General features: G+C 53.8%; 1 long non-coding RNA gene across 10 annotated transcripts in view; it reads left to right on the top strand.

Moving 5' to 3' along the window:
- Positions 1-13,918, top strand: part of LOC116943186 (uncharacterized) — a 114,917-nt gene that overhangs the window by 2,179 nt on the left and 98,820 nt on the right. The window lies entirely within an intron of this gene.

Raw genomic sequence — 13,918 nt, 5'->3', positions numbered from 1 at the left:
GCAAGTGGTATCATAATAAACCTGCTCTGGGCTTCCCCCTAGGTAAACTCGGCACTTAGAAACGAGTTGCCTATATCTGGTGCGGTACACAAATCGAACACTCGGGAGACAAAGGCAGTCGAGCCTGGTTTCAGGCCACAACGCCACTTGGTGTGCTCTCCCGGCTTGAGTAGGTGACTCGCTCCAGCGTTCTATACGTCTGCCCGTGGGTGTCCTCGCGCGCGAGTTTAGACACATTCATCCCCCGTCCGCTATCATCAGATGACCGCTGGATGTGGATACATCACCAACCCGTTACGACCTCTCACAATAGTTCGATGTTCACGATCAAGCTCGCGCCTGCACGCAAATCGGCAGATTTCATCGCTCCGTCTCATTTGGTGGAAGGGCTCCTCTCGGGACGCGTTAGTGAGTGCCACCGGTACACATCATGTACGCACATATTATATACAGAGAAAGATGTGCGATATGCATAGACGTACTATATAGGCAGTGCGCGCGTCTACGAAATAGGCCCTTCCATAGAATTGTGAAACACGGAGTCGGGGAGGGTGGGGAGCGCTGGGCACGCGTGACTCAAGGCGAGTCACGAGCCGCTGACTCGGCGCAGAATGCAATGAAAGCCGAGACGCCCAAGACCTGACCCAGTGCATCGTGACTCACCTGTCATTAGGGCCGGCGTGCTCGGTGCGCTGCGTGTCCTCTGCCACACACTTGATTAGGATGACGACGACGACGCTGACGACGATTATTTGACCCGGATTCGCGTCCTCCCGACACTCAAGAGACGTGATCGGTGACTGGAACAACAGCGAGAGGGGCACAATGTAGCATCGCGCGCGGGCCGCCACCTGTATGTACACTCGGAGAATGCCACAGTACGTCAATAAAACTCGGCGATCTCGTGCCGGATCATTCGAAGAGTCGAGATACTCGGGCATTTGGCGGAGGGGGAGGCGCTTGGGGTGCGATTGAAAATGCGGCGAGGCGAGCGAGGAGAGTCCTCGACTGTAAACGGCCGAGGCTCATTGGACTCGGGAGGATGGAGGAGGAGGAGTCAGCCACTCGGGAACACCGCCGCCCTCCGTGTGTGTGTGTGTGTGTGCGCACGTGGCGAACTGCGGAGCCACTCTTGTTGACTCTGGACTCGCATCTTCAATGAGCATGGCTGAGTTGCGGTATCTTCAATAAGCATGGCTGAGTTTCGGTATCTTCAATAAGCATGGCTGAGTTGCGATATCTTCAATAAGCATGGCTGAGGTGCGGTCGGCGGGACTTGCTGTTGACCGGCCGAGGCGTTATATGGTTGCATATATACGCACATGTTTAAGTATGCTGCCCATTGTAATGGCTATGGAAACACAGAATCTCCCAACGTCACCGCGAAGCGATTTACAGCAAGCGCCTTCACTGTGCAGGGTTTATAGATGCGATGCGGTACCATTGACGCAGAGACTGAAATCTGCATCCTGTCGTAGTTGAGTCATGCGCTGACGTTACCCCAGAGCGAGAACGAATCATCGCTGTGCTGTCGTGCCGCTGCACCTTCATAACAAGGGCGGAACCGTCGTGCCGTGCTCCCCATCAATGTACTGCCGCACGAAAGCCTCCCCCACGCCGTGTCGGACTTAGGGAATTGTTTGACCATACTTCACCACGCCGGTCGGTGCGTATCGGTGAAAGGGAGTGGGGGGGGGGGCTGGTTCACGATTACCCGCTCGCCCGCTGATTGTTAGCCGTGGCCTGGAATCGAACTTGGGTTATGTGTGGCCGAGTTCATGATGCGGTGCGCAAACCACAACGCCGCACCCCGCCAGAAAGGTGGCGTTATCGGTGAGAAATTCGTGTCGGCAGCTACGGGGAATGCTAACACAGAGGTGAAAGGGGTCCACCACGTGTTTGCGAGATCGCTCGCCGTTATCTGGCCGCCGCAGCAGCAGCAGCATCGCGTCAGTGTGCGTCAAAGGTGCGCGTGATGGGCGCTGAATGAGAGCGAACCCGTTTCGTTCGTTACGCGTTCAACGTCTTTCGCGCGCACCATGCCGTAGCCACCGCGCTAATCGGAGGTGCGCACATTGCACATCCATCCTGGGCAAATGTCAAACGATGCCGGATGAAAGACGAAACCATGCCGTGCCTGCCCTGGGCCTGTGGAGACGAGGATGGGAGTGGGGCGAGTTGGCCATACTTCACCACTGTAGCCAATGCGGTTTGGGTGAAAATGGTTCTTCTCCAGGACCGGTTAAAATGCTTTTTGCCACTGGTGTTAGCCGTGGCCGGGAATCGAACTCTGGTTCGCCGGGTGTATGGCTCAGTGTTCGCTAACCGCGCAGCCGCCCGTGAATATCTATCAGCGAGACCCACATACTCATCCTTGTCGCGTCTATTGTATAACCGCATGGGAACGCTGGTCTTCTTTGTTTAGTGTTGTTTTTTAAACCACCACGAACTTTGTCAACAGCAAAACGGCGGCGCGCCACCGTGCACAAGTCGGTTACTCAGCACGCCGGCTCCGATGGGCATCGACTGAAAAGCCCCCACCTCCATCCACCCACATGTCTGTCGGGAACGCTTCAGAGAATTCTGAAACTAAACTTCTACTCTTGCAAAACATGGACCATTGGCGCAGGCCGTGGAGGCCTTCATCCAGCAGTGGATTGACCATGGCTGCTGCTGATGACGAAACTAAACGTCACAAGCATTGTGAGTGCTGTAATAACCACCACACATGCCCGATAACAACTGCGCAGAGCCAGCGACACACACACAGGCACACACAGACACACACAGGCACACACAGACACACACACAGGCACACACAGACACACACACAGGCACACACAGACACACAGACACACAAAGACAAAGATCCCCCGTATAGCCTTAACAGACTGTAGGGGCAAGTGCTGTTAGCGAGCACCTATGAAGGCCGGAACGGTACACGTGGGTATCCAGCACCACGCCCGACCGCCTTTGTCTCCCTAGTGGCAATGTTTACACACCGCACCAGGTACTCATTTGAGGCTGAGTCGACCTAGGGGAGGCCCGGGACCGGTTCAGATAATCGTCACTGGTGTTGGCCGTGAGCGGGAATCGAACCCGGGTCGCCAGGTTCATAGCGCAGCGCGCTAACCGCTACACAGACACACAGGCACACACAGACCCACACATAGACACACAGGCACACACAGACACACACAGGCACACACACAGGCACATACACAGACACACACAGGCACACACACAGACACACAAAGGCACACACAGACACACACACAGACGCACACACAGACACACACAAACATACACACACACCCCACACACACACCACACACACACCCCACACACACACACACCCGGGAAGCCTCATTCAAGTCGACCTCGGGGGGGAGCGCCAGGGACACGCTGACGCCAAATGCGTGCGACTGATGCGATCCCAGGTCGCCGGCTTCCCGAACAGCGCTTCGCTCGTCTCAAGAACAACCGCGCGCTCTGGGGTGTAAATAAATACCCCACACACACACCACACACACATACCCCCCCACACACACACACATACCCCCACACACACACCATACACACATACCACACACACAGACACACATACATACCCACCACACACACAGACACACACAGACACACACATACCACACACACACATACCCCCCCCCACACACACACCACACACACATACCCCCCACACACACATACCACACACACACCACACACACATACCACACACACATACCCCCCACACACATACCCACCACACACACACCACACACACATACCACACACACCACACACACATACCACACACACAGACACACACACATACCCCCCACACACATACCCACCACACACACAGACACACACACATACCCACCACACACACAGACACACACACATACCCACCACCTACAGACACACACAGACACACACATACCCACCACACACAACAACAACAACAACCGCCATTCGCCACTAAGTGGCGGTGACGTCACCACGACGCTTGTGCCAGGCTATGTGCACCCTGAGGCCAACAAGCTTAGTTGTTACATATTTCAGTTTAATTCGTAGTTTCGTGGTAATTAATTGAAGGTGGAGGGGTTACCAGCCCCTCGCACCCGTCCACCACACACACACATACAGACACACACACATACCCACCACACACACATACAGACACAAAGATCAAAAGACAAAGATCCCCCATATAGCCTTAACAGACTGTAGGGGCAAGTGCTGTTAGCGAGCACCTATGAAGGCCGGAACGGTACACGAGGGGGTGGGTGGCCAGCACCACGCCCGACCGCCTTTGTCTCCCTAGTGGCAATGTTTACACACCGCACCAGGTACTCATTTGAGGCTGAGTCGACATACAGACACACACACAGACACACACACATACCAGAAGTTGTAGGGGAGATGGGTACAGCAGCACTGCCCTGTCCCACCACACACACAGACACACACACAGACACACACACAGACACACACAGACAGACACACAGACAGACACACACACAGACATACCAGAAGTTGTAGGGGAGATGGGTACAGCAGCACTGCCCTGTCCCCTCTTAAACCCCGCGCAGAGAAGCCCCGCGTTGCTCTCCGCGCTTGCGAGTTGTGGCCGCGAAGCGCCGGCACACGTAGCGACAACGCGGTTAAAAGCCGACGTTTCGGGCGATTACGCTCTTCCACGGGCTCTTGAAAGGGTGTTGGTAGTGGTGGACGGGGTGGTAAGGCGACCGCGGCTTGCAGGCAGGCGACACCACCGCCGACACCGCCGCCAGAGGTGAACGCTCTTTGACGTCCGCAGCTGGCGAAGACCTCGACTCTGCCGCCTACTCCATGGCCACCCGCGTCACTGAGGCGCTGCGCTGGACAGACGCCGCTCTTTGTAGTTTTGATCGCGGATGGAGCGGCGGCGGCGGTGGTGGTGGTGGAGGGTGGGGGGGAGAGGCGATGGGGAGGGAGAGACGCGGAAAGAGGCGGCGGCGTGAGAGGGGTAGGGATGGAGGTGGTGGTGGTGGTGGAGGAGGCGCCGGTCACTTACCCCCGAACTCGTGGGTGCTGGACGAGACCGTGAGCTGTCAGCCACACGACGCGCCGCTTCGCTCCTCTCTCTCCTCGCTGTGGTTGTCCCGGCGTCCGCGACGATGTTGACGTCTCCCACGCAGCTCCCACCACCACCACCCCCCACCACCACCACCCCCCACCACCACCACCAACAACAACAACACGCCACCAGCCAATCGCCTTCTGACTTCCAACATCGTAGCGCCTCCTCTCGACCCCCACCCACCGACCCACAACTCTCCCCTCCCACCCGCGTGCCCTCCCCCCCCCACGTACCTGGGCAGGTAACTCAAGTTCAGAAGAATGCACAATAATGGGACATCCCGTGCCCGATATTGTTAAACGTCGCAACTTCTTAACAGTTGGGGGGAGGTGGGTGGGTGGGGGTCTATGCCACTCCGCGCGTGTGTCTATTGTGGTTTGTGGGAGCGGTGGTGTTCGTGACTAGCGCACTGAGCAAAAACCCGGTGACACGGGTTCGTTTCCCGCTCACGACCAAAACAAATACCAGCCGCGACAATCTGAACCAGTCCTGGGCCACCCCTAGGTGGATTGGGCCTCAAATGAGTACTCGCTGCGATGTGTAAACATCAACATTGGTGAGACAGGCGGCCGGGAGCCCCTCGTGCGCCTCTCCGGCCTTCATAGGTGCTGCTCGCTAACAGCACTTGCCCCAAGGCTATCCGGGGGATCTTCGCCTTTGTGTGGTTTGACCCGGCGTCTTTGTGTTTTTGTGTGTCTGTGTGCCGAATTCAGGTCCGTATCGCCGTGTTCCACGTGTGTTTAACTGTTCCCGTTTGAAGAAAGCCGTCCCTTGGTGTGGACCAGTTTCAAGGACAATGCATATATTATCATAGTATGTTTTTTTCTTTGCATTTTGACTGCAGGTATTGTGGTTAATGCAGACATGAATCCTTGTAAAAAAAGTTTCAGTTTTGTTGCCAGAAAAAAGGGGAGAGAATTTTAATTTTTATTACGTTTTATTTTTATAATTTTCTTTCCATTCTACGTGACTTTACCGAAAGAACCAAGAAGATGAACCCTATTATTAAGTTTAAAGTTGTTCGCGCCATCGTCCTGAGCTGTCGAAGGGAGCATTCAACAACACGTGCAGTGTAACCTTATCGCTATTTCTTCTCGAGTGTTTACAATATTAGGGTACGTCCTTGTTCGACGCGTATTACCTAACGATGTTTTAAACACGTGTACGTATACTGGGTGATGATAGCGTCAGAGAGAGAGAGAGAGAACGAGTTCAAAGTGCTTAAGATCTGTTTTTTTGTAGATGGTGGACTAGATTCCTGCTCGCAAATTGAGAAATTATTTTGACACTGAATCTTTAAACAGTTCTGGCTCGTGTATTTCCACCACACCATGTGTCCTGTTGCGTCAATTGTTATCCCGAGTTTCCCATCAAAGAGGAAAAACGCCCAGTCTCGATGGGTTCTTACCTGGTTCGAAAAATATTGGTTGTGTCAGAATTGGCGATCACTTGGACTCGTGGCTCCCAGTTAGTTCAGTGTTTGTTGAGTACCACTTCGTAGGAAGGTCAGCAGTGGCTATCCTGTGGGATGGACTCGGCCCCGCGATAGTAATATGGACTTGTCATCACTGACCTCAGCTTTTTAAACGAGGGGAAACCCCATCTCAGCCGTGACATTTCTGTGTCGCCTAGGTGCACAACATTGCCTTGTAGGGCTGAATCTCTCTCACAAGGTGCGGTGTTCATCATATACAAACGGCAGTCACGTGCGGTGCTATAGGTCATACTCTTTCGGATATTAAGCGACTCGTAACGTTACTGTTGACCATCAAATGTTGCGCTTGAAGTTTACGCAAAACCGCACATCCTTACGTATGTGTACCTGTCTGTGTGTGTGTAATGTACAGTATATATGTAGGGGAGAAATAGAGTAGCGAGCGGTTAGCGCGTTGCGCTATGAACCCGGTGACCCGAGTTCGATTCTCATTTGCGGCCAACACCAGTGACGATTGTCCGAACCGGTGTTGGGCCTCTCCTAGGTTGACTCAGCCTAAAATGAGTATCTGGCGCGGTGATTAAACATCGTTACTAGGGATACAAAGGCGTCCGGGCGAGGTGCTTGCCACCCACCCCTTCGTGTGCCCTACCGGCCTTCATCGGTGCTCGCTAACAACACTTGCCCCAGACGTCTGTTAAGGCTACACGTGTACAGGGGATCTTTGTCTTCTAGTAACATTGACCGGTGATACGACATCCAGATGACTCTGGGAATTGTCTAGCAAAGCTAGTCTCTATCTCGCCAGCCGCCCCCCCCCCTTGCATAATCGCCCGGTTATATAATGGCACACTCGCTGTCGAAGCGTTTGTTACAACAATAGGGGAGCGCACCTGAAAGTATAAACGCGCAGAGGGCGTCCTATTCCGCATTGCTCCGCTTGGAACTTTTCTCGGAATTGCGTTGTGGACACGACAAGACCACGCCACCCCCCATCCCACCTCGCGACGGACCTGCCCTCTCTGGGTCAATGAACCCGCGCTGCTGCCTGCGTCGCATTCCCTCGTGTGAACCACGTGATCCGTTCCTCGCGTGAACCAAGTGAACATTTTTTTGTTTGGAGTTTGCGAGTGTTATTTACATGAACCGCGTCACGTGGGTCATGTTAATGAACACGAGGCGTGTTCGCGTCACGTTCCGCGTGGCTTCGTTTGGGTATGAACGTTTTGTGTGTGTGTGTTAATATGCTGTTCATGAACTGCGTAGCGTCGCGTGATCCACATGCGTCGCGTTAACGTGTATGTGTTTTTGTTAGTGAGCGGCCCGCATCGCTGTGGGTTCTTATGCTGAATGCGTCACATGGTCCTTGTCAAAAATATAAGAGTACGCGCCACTTGTGAACATTTGTTTAACGCGACACGTGCTTCGTGTGAACGTTTGTCCATGAGCTGTCACGTGCTTCGTGTGAACATTGTCCATGAGCTGTCACGTGCTTCGTGTGAACGTTGTCCATGAGCTGTCACGTGCTTCGTGTGAACGTTGTCCGTGAGCGGTCACGTGCTTCGTGTGAACGTTGTCCATGAGCAGTCACGTGCTTCGTGTGAACGTTTGTCCATGAGCTGTCACGTGCTTCGTGTGAACGTTGTCCATGAGCTGTCACGTGCTTCGTGTGAACGTTGTCCGTGAGCGGTCACGTGCTTCGTGTGACTGTTGTCCATGAGCTGTCACGTGCTTCGTGTGAACGTTGTCCATGAGCTGTCACGTGCTTCGTGTGAACGTTTGTCCATGAGCGGTCACGTGCTTCGTGTGAACATTTGTCCATGAGCTGTCACGTGCTTCGTGTGAACGTTTGCCCGTGAGCGGTCACGTGCTTCGTGGGAACGTTTGTCCATGAGCTGTCACGTGCTTCGTGTGAACGTTTGTCCATGAGCTGTCACGTGCTTCGTGTGAACGTTTGTCCATGAGCTGTCATGTGCTTCGTGTGAACGTTGTCCATGAGCTGTCACGTGCTTCGTGTGAACGTTGTCCATGAGCAGTCACGTGCTTCGTGTGAACGTTGTCCGTGAGCGGTCACGTGCTTCGTGTGAACGTTGTCCGTGAGCTGTCACGTGCTTCGTGTGAACATTGTCCATGAGCGGTCACGTGCTTCGTGTGAACGTAGTCCATGAGCAGTCACGTGCTTCGTGTGAACGTTTGTCCATGAGCTGTCACGTGCTTCGTGTGAACGTTGTCCATGAGCTGTCACGTGCTTCGTGTGAACGTTGTCCGTGAGCGGTCACGTGCTTCGTGTGACTGTTGTCCATGAGCTGTCACGTGCTTCGTGTGAACGTTGTCCATGAGCTGTCACGTGTTTCGTGTGAACGTTTTCCATTAGCTGTCACGTGCTTCGTGTGAACATTTGTCCATGAGCGGTCACGTGCTTCGTGTGAACATTGTCCATGAACTGTCACGTGCTTCGTGTGAACGTTGTCCATGAGCTGTCACGTGCTTCGTGTGAACGTTGTCCATGAGCGGTCACGTGCTTCGTGTGAACGTTTGTCCATGAGCTGTCACGTGCTTCGTGTGAACGTTGTCCATGAGCGGTCACGTGCTTCGTGTGAACGTTGTCCATGAGCTGTCACGTGCTTCGTGTGAACATTGTCCATGAGCGGTCACGTGCTTCGTGTGAACGTTGTCCATGAGCTGTCACGTGCTTCGTGTGAACATTTGTCCATGAGCTGTCACGTGCTTCGTGTGAACATTTGTCCATGAGCGGTCACGTGCTTCGTGTGACCATTTGTCCATGAGCGGTCACGTGCTTCGTGTGACTGTTGTCCATGAGCTGTCACGTGCTTCGTGTGAACGTTGTCCATGAGCTGTCACGTGCTTCGTGTGAACGTTGTCCATGAGCTGTCACGTGCTTCGTGTGAACGTTTGTCCATGAGCGGTCACGTGCTTCGTGTGAACATTTGTCCATGAGCTGTCACGTGCTTCGTGTGAACGTTTGCCCGTGAGCGGTCACGTGCTTCGTGGGAACGTTTGTCCATGAGCTGTCACGTGCTTCGTGTGAACGTTTGTCCATGAGCTGTCACGTGCTTCGTGTGAACGTTTGTCCATGAGCTGTCATGTGCTTCGTGTGAACGTTGTCCATGAGCTGTCACGTGCTTCGTGTGAACGTTGTCCATGAGCAGTCACGTGCTTCGTGTGAACGTTGTCCGGGAGCGGTCACGTGCTTCGTGTGAACGTTGTCCGTGAGCTGTCACGTGCTTCGTGTGAACATTGTCCATGAGCGGTCACGTGCTTCGTGTGAACGTTGTCCATGAGCTGTCACGTGCTTCGTGTGAACATTTGTCCATGAGCGGTCACGTGCTTCGTGTGACGTTTGTCCATGAGCGGTCACGTGCTTCGTGTGACTGTTGTCCATGAGCTGTCACGTGCTTCGTGTGAACATTTGTCCATGAGCGGTCACGTGCTTCGTGTGAACGCTTGTCCATGAGCTGTCACGTGCGTCGTGTGACTGTTGTCCATGAGCTGTCACTTGCTTCGTGTGAACGTTGTCCATGAGCTGTCACGTGCTTCGTGTGAACGTTGTCCATGAGCTGTCACGTGCTTCGTGTGAACATTGTCCATGAGCGGTCACGTGCTTCGTGTGAACGTTGTCCATGAGCTGTCACGTGCTTCGTGTGAACATTTGTCCATGAGCGGTCACGTGCTTCGTGTGACCGTTTGTCCATGAGCGGTCACGTGCTTCGTGTGAACATTTGTCCATGAGCTGTCACGTGCTTCGTGTGAACGTTTGCCCGTGAGCGGTCACGTGCTTCGTGGGAACGTTTGTCCATGAGCTGTCACGTGCTTCGTGTGAACGTTTGTCCATGAACTGTCACGTGCTTCGTGTGAACATTTGTCCATGAGCGGTCACGTGCTTCGTGTGAACGTTGTCCATGAGCTGTCACGTGCTTCGTGAACGTTTGTCCATGAGCGGTCACGTGCTTCGTGTGAACGTTTGTCCATGAGCGGTCACGTGCTTCGTGAACGTTTGTCCATGAGCGGTCACGTGCTTCGTGTGAACGTTGTCCATGAGCGGTCACGTGCTTCGTGAACGTTTGTCCATGAGCGGTCACGTGCTTCGTGTGAACGTTTGTCCATGAGCGGTCACGTGCTTCGTGTGAACGTTTGCCCATGAGCGGTCACGTGCTTCGTGTGACTGTTGTCCATGAGCTGTCACGTGCATCGTGTGAACGTTGTCCATGAACTGTCACGTGCTTCGTGTGAACGTTGTCCATGAGCGGTCACGTGCTTCGTGTGAACATTTGTCCAAGAGCGGTCACGTGCTTCGTGTGACTGTTGTCCATGAGCTGTCACGTGCTTCGTGTGAACGTTTGTCCATGAGCGGTCACGTGCGTCGTGTGACTGTTGTCCATGAGCTGTCACGTGCTTCGTGTGAACATTTGTCCATGAGCTGTCACGTGCTTCGTGTGAACGTTGTCCATGAGCGGTCACGTGCTTCGTGTGACCGCTTGTCCATGAGCGGTCACGTGCTTCGTGTGACTGTTGTCCATGAGCTGTCACGTGCTTCGTGTGAACGTTGTCCATGAGCTGTCACGTGCTTCGTGTGTCTGTTGTCCATGAGCTGTCACGTGCTTCGTGTGAACGTTTGTCCATGAGCGGTCACGTGCTTCGTGTGAACGTTGTCCATGAGCTGTCACGTGCTTCGTGTGAACGTTGTCCATGAGCTGTCACGTGCTTCGTGTGAAAGTTTGTCCATGAGCGGTCACGTGCTTCGTGTGAACGTTTGTCCATGAGCTGTCATGTGCTTCGTGTGAACGTTGTCCATGAGCTGTCACGTGCTTCGTGTGAACGTTGTCCATGAGCAGTCACGTGCTTCGTGTGAACGTTGTCCGTGAGCGGTCACGTGCTTCGTGTGAACGTTGTCCGTGAGCTGTCACGTGCTTCGTGTGAACATTGTCCATGAGCGGTCACGTGCTTCATGTGAACGTTGTCCATGAGCTGTCACGTGCTTCGTGTGAACATTTGTCCATGAGCGGTCACGTGCTTCGTGTGACCGTTTGTCCATGAGCGGTCACGTGCTTCGTGTGACTGTTGTCCATGAGCTGTCACGTGATTCGTGTGAACATTTGTCCATGAGCGGTCACGTGCTTCGTGTGAACGCTTGTCCATGAGCTGTCACGTGCGTCGTGTGACTGTTGTCCATGAGCTGTCACTTGCTTCGTGTGAACGTTGTCCATGAGCTGTCACGTGCTTCGTGTGAACGTTGTCCATGAGCTGTCACGTGCTTCGTGAACGTTTGTCCATGAGCGGTCACGTGCTTCGTGTGAACGTTTGTCCATGAGCGGTCACGTGCTTCGTGAACGTTTGTCCATGAGCGGTCACGTGCTTCGTGTGAACGTTGTCCATGAGCGGTCACGTGCTTCGTGAACGTTTGTCCATGAGCGGTCACGTGCTTCGTGTGAACGTTTGTCCATGAGCGGTCACGTGCTTCGTGTGAACGTTTGCCCATGAGCGGTCACGTGCTTCGTGTGACTGTTGTCCATGAGCTGTCACGTGCATCGTGTGAACGTTGTCCATGAACTGTCACGTGCTTCGTGTGAACGTTGTCCATGAGCGGTCACGTGCTTCGTGTGAACATTTGTCCAAGAGCGGTCACGTGCTTCGTGTGACTGTTGTCCATGAGCTGTCACGTGCTTCGTGTGAACGTTTGTCCATGAGCGGTCACGTGCGTCGTGTGACTGTTGTCCATGAGCTGTCACGTGCTTCGTGTGAACATTTGTCCATGAGCTGTCACGTGCTTCGTGTGAACGTTGTCCATGAGCGGTCACGTGCTTCGTGTGACCGCTTGTCCATGAGCGGTCACGTGCTTCGTGTGACTGTTGTCCATGAGCTGTCACGTGCTTCGTGTGAACGTTGTCCATGAGCTGTCACGTGCTTCGTGTGTCTGTTGTCCATGAGCTGTCACGTGCTTCGTGTGAACGTTTGTCCATGAGCGGTCACGTGCTTCGTGTGAACGTTGTCCATGAGCTGTCACGTGCTTCGTGTGAACGTTGTCCATGAGCTGTCACGTGCTTCGTGTGAAAGTTTGTCCATGAGCGGTCACGTGCTTCGTGTGAACGTTTGTCCATGAGCTGTCATGTGCTTCGTGTGAACGTTGTCCATGAGCTGTCACGTGCTTCGTGTGAACGTTGTCCATGAGCAGTCACGTGCTTCGTGTGAACGTTGTCCGTGAGCGGTCACGTGCTTCGTGTGAACGTTGTCCGTGAGCTGTCACGTGCTTCGTGTGAACATTGTCCATGAGCGGTCACGTGCTTCATGTGAACGTTGTCCATGAGCTGTCACGTGCTTCGTGTGAACATTTGTCCATGAGCGGTCACGTGCTTCGTGTGACCGTTTGTCCATGAGCGGTCACGTGCTTCGTGTGACTGTTGTCCATGAGCTGTCACGTGCTTCGTGTGAACATTTGTCCATGAGCGGTCACGTGCTTCGTGTGAACGCTTGTCCATGAGCTGTCACGTGCGTCGTGTGACTGTTGTCCATGAGCTGTCACTTGCTTCGTGTGAACGTTGTCCATGAGCTGTCACGTGCTTCGTGTGAACGTTGTCCATGAGCTGTCACGTGCTTCGTGTGAACATTGTCCATGAGCGGTCACGTGCTTCGTGTGAACGTTGTCCATGAGCTGTCACGTGCTTCGTGTGAACATTTGTCCATGAGCGGTCACGTGCTTCGTGTGACCGTTTGTCCATGAGCGGTCACGTGCTTCGTGTGAACATTTGTCCATGAGCTGTCACGTGCTTCGTGTGAACGTTTGCCCGTGAGCGGTCACGTGCTTCGTGGGAACGTTTGTCCATGAGCTGTCACGTGCTTCGTGTGAACGTTTGTCCATGAACTGTCACGTGCTTCGTGTGAACATTTGTCCATGAGCGGTCACGTGCTTCGTGTGAACGTTGTCCATGAGCTGTCACGTGCTTCGTGAACGTTTGTCCATGAGCGGTCACGTGCTTCGTGTGAACGTTTGTCCATGAGCGGTCACGTGCTTCGTGAACGTTTGTCCATGAGCGGTCACGTGCTTCGTGTGAACGTTGTCCATGAGCGGTCACGTGCTTCGTGAACGTTTGTCCATGAGCGGTCACGTGCTTCGTGTGAACGTTTGTCCATGAGCGGTCACGTGCTTCGTGTGAACGTTTGCCCATGAGCGGTCACGTGCTTCGTGTGACTGTTGTCCATGAGCTGTCACGTGCATCGTGTGAACGTTGTCCATGAACTGTCACGTGCTTCGTGTGAACGTTGTCCATGAGCTGTCACGTGCTTCGTGTGAACGTTTGTCCATGAGCGGTCACGTGCTTCGTGTGAACATTTGTCCATGA

Source organism: Petromyzon marinus, chromosome 17 (genome assembly GCF_048934315.1).
Source record: "Petromyzon marinus isolate PM22_M1 ecotype Great Lakes invasive population chromosome 17, UKy_Petmar_22M1.pri1.0, whole genome shotgun sequence".
Taxonomy (NCBI): Eukaryota; Metazoa; Chordata; class Hyperoartia; order Petromyzontiformes; family Petromyzontidae; genus Petromyzon; species Petromyzon marinus.
The sequence above is the reverse complement of the archived record's forward strand: the minus strand, read 5'-3'. Positions and strand labels throughout refer to the sequence as shown.